Here is a 3,600-nt window from a genome sequence, read left to right on the forward strand (position 1 = left end):
AATCCAGTTGTTGTAACTTGAAAAGAGAGAATATTTCCTTTCAATGAAATATAAGATTTATTGAAAAAAAAATGAATTGATAATTCAAGTTATTTGTTCAAAAATTATTGGCTGCATGATCCAGTTGCAGTGGCTAAAGAAGAGAACAAAATGTAAAATGTGAACTGATTTATTGGAAAAAAATGAATTGAAAATTCAAGTTATTTGTTTAAAAATTATTGGCTGCATAATCCAGTTGTTGTGGCTAAAGAAGAGAACAAAATGTGAACTTACGTACATCAATCAATAAATCAATTTGATTGATTTTGACACGGTTGACAAGGGTGGCACAACCATCGAAGATTTCCAATAATAATGTAAATTTCTAAAATCTATACAGTGTTTCCTGTTATATTAGTATCATAAAACTGTAAAGTGCTTTCTGTTATGTGCTACAAATCACTCAATCAATCTATTCCAAATTTCAACATCTTTGGATCAATATGGAGCCCCTAAATATGGACGCGAATGAAAAATTCTCATTGTTTCATTCTCTGGTTGATCATGTTTTATCATTCTAATAATCAATCAGTTGGACAATTTTCATCTAAAGCTCAATCTGTTATCAGTAGCAGGACATAGGAAATGGAAAGTGTTGGATGGAAATGCGAGGCGGACAGTGCAGTTTGTTGGGCCAACAGGCGTGTGTCCTATTGATCGACACAGTTCGTGTGCTGGAGTAATAACTCAGTAGACCACTGCCTTCCAGTCGCTACACATTTACATGAACCAAGTAGGAAGTTTACAAACACGGCGTCTATCTTGTAATTTGTGTAATCAATCAAGTGATTAAGATTATTTTTTCTGAGCCGGGAAATGAGTGCCGTGACCCTGGATTGGTATGCTCTCGGGGCGCCCGCATATCACTTCCTTTAGCCGTGACAGTGACTCACATTGTCGTCCTGTGCTGGTCTAAGGTCATAGTAGACGCTTCATCCAGTGCATTCTTCATCAGTCATCACAACAACTATATACTTATTCAAATCATACACATATCAGCAGGAGAGCAAGTTGCGTCTGGTTAAGCCACCAGCTTCATCATTGTTACTGAAGTTCCATCACTCAATTGTCCACACTAACAGCTGTCCTTGACATGATGTTGCCACCGTATTTCGCCGACCGGACCACCATGCAATTTCGCAAGAATCACTTATCAAGTGTTAGGCTTTATTTCAATAATTTTCAATTTAAGTGAAATGTCCAATAATTTCAAAAGCATGTTATTAGCCTATGAGCAGTCTAAGAACATGAGGGAATGTGGGTCATAGTGGTATAGGAATTGTGAATACTTTGTTTCATTTGCATTACAACATCGATGTTTTCTCATAAAAAAAGAGACCTAAAGTTTTGCAGAAACTAGCAATCTATTAAATTATTTATTCATGATGTACTTATTGTATAAATCAATAAATCAGTTCTCTATTTTCCCTTCAACGACGAGGAAAATGATAATAATTATTGAATAGTAGTTTTGTACGTGCTGAGCAGAGTTCCCGTTGATATGGCAATCAATTAACACGTTTGTGATTAGATAACACACTATAAAAATTTCAAAGTACAAACACTACTAATACTACAAAAACACAACTGCAAACTTCAAACACTATCAAACTACAATTAAGTATCACTCGATTCTCCCACTGGCGAACAAGAGTCATCTTATGCCAGTGGTTTTTTCACTTACCGTTTATTATTATTACACTTTGGTTGGATTGTATTGTCATGTTGAGCTTTGTTTGATTCATGTACGTATATGTATTTATGAGTGTGGAATAAATAAAAAATAAATGAATTTAAATTTGATTCTCAGGATTTTCTATTTTACCCTTAGCGTGGCCACTAACGATAGGACAAAATGATGTATTATTGAGCGTTGAGCAGCAACATACATGCTCGGCAAACATGTGTCATCAGTTAAAGTCTTTGAACAAACGTTTTTGAGGTTAGATATCTAACCTTAGTATCTTTGATATTTTGTTGTTTAATTTTTATATGCGCTCTATTATTGAGGTTGGAAGATTTTTGTATCATTATAATTTGTAATTTTCCACTGGTTTATGTATTGTTGCTGATTGTTTATTTCATGTTAGTAGCTGCTGACGAACAGCTGTTTTTTGTTCGAAGCCTTTCGCTAATAATACAACATGCATGACGAGAAGAATGTGTGTACACACGTAATCAACATACTTGTCCTGTTAGTGGACATACTTAGCCATCAGAATTACAGATTCTGAAGTACCAAACATAATTCACGACATTAACATCATAAGGCCTATCATAGAGTAAGGAGATCAGGAATAGGACATCTATTCAAAAAAAATAATGAAAGGACGCAATGCAATCTTCAAATGTGATAAGTTTGATAAGATGCCAAGTAAGAAGGTTCCGTGGTGTAGTGGTTATCACATCTGCTTTACACGCAGAAGGTCGCCAGTTCGATCCTGGCCGGAATCAATTTTTTTTGTTTGAAAAAATTAATTTCATTCTAGTTTTTCATGTTTTAAACAAGTCGATTTTATGAATTAATACACTCGTCTCAAAAATGAATAAATTTAGTTTTTACTTGAAACTTCAATCAGCCGCCATTATGGATTCAAGTATCATAGAATATTTTATAGATGTCATCCTTATTGTTTTGGAAAAGTCTTCAAAATTATGTACCACACAATGGGTGTTTACATTTGAAATATTTGAGTTACAACCCTCATTTCTTTGAAAACTAAAACTTCAATCAGCCGCTATTATGGATACAAGTATCATAGAATATTTTATAGATGTCATCCTTATTGTTTTGGAAAAGTCTTCAAAATTATGTACCACACAATGGGTGTTTACATTTGAAATATTTGAGTTACAACCCCTCATTTCTTTGGAAACTAAAACTTCAATCAGCCGTGATTTTGGATACAGATATCATGAAGCATTTTTATCGATGCCATCTTTCTTGTTCTAAAAAGGTTTTTAAAATGATGTACCACACTATGGGTGTTTACATTTGAAATATTCGAATTACAACCCCTAAGTCACCTCCTTATGGGGGGTTGAGGTTGAAATTCAGATGTACGTCAAAATGTGGAGTATTCGACTAATAGCTTATCCTGAAAGTTACAGTATTATATCTACAACAGTTTTCAACTTATTGAAGGGTTCCCATACATATGGCTCATCCTGTATAATTAGAACAACACTCATGTATTTACATCATACGTAAATTGAAAATATGAAGTAAAAAAGGGAGAATTAATAATTTGGATATGGACTGAGAGAGAAAAGCTCTCACTGTGGAATGACATCATAAGAGTCCAACATCAGATTAGATTGTTCATTATCGTGTTTAAGAAGAGCATTTCCCAGCAATACATTGAATTATCAATCGAACGCATTTCAATCATCACCCCTTCATCCTTCACTGAGAATCTTTCCTTGCCATTATGTTTTCTATAATAATTATTTTTTCTCTCTTTCGAACTTATTGTTCATCACTGCATGAGTCAACTCTCTATCAAATGCTGGATTGAGTTTTGAAGATTCCAAAGCCGTTGAGAGGCGTGTTCAGTGTTT

At 34.2% G+C, this 3,600-nt stretch overlaps 1 non-coding gene across 1 annotated transcript; it reads left to right on the top strand.

Moving 5' to 3' along the window:
* Positions 1–2,420: 2,420 nt before the first annotated feature.
* On the top strand, positions 2,421–2,493 carry Trnav-uac. The gene has a single exon. It is a non-coding gene; the product is annotated as a tRNA-Val (tRNA).
* The last annotated feature ends 1,107 nt before the right edge of the window (positions 2,494–3,600 follow it).

This window comes from Nilaparvata lugens, chromosome 2 (genome assembly GCF_014356525.2).
Source record: "Nilaparvata lugens isolate BPH chromosome 2, ASM1435652v1, whole genome shotgun sequence".
NCBI classification, from domain to species: domain Eukaryota; kingdom Metazoa; phylum Arthropoda; class Insecta; order Hemiptera; family Delphacidae; genus Nilaparvata; species Nilaparvata lugens.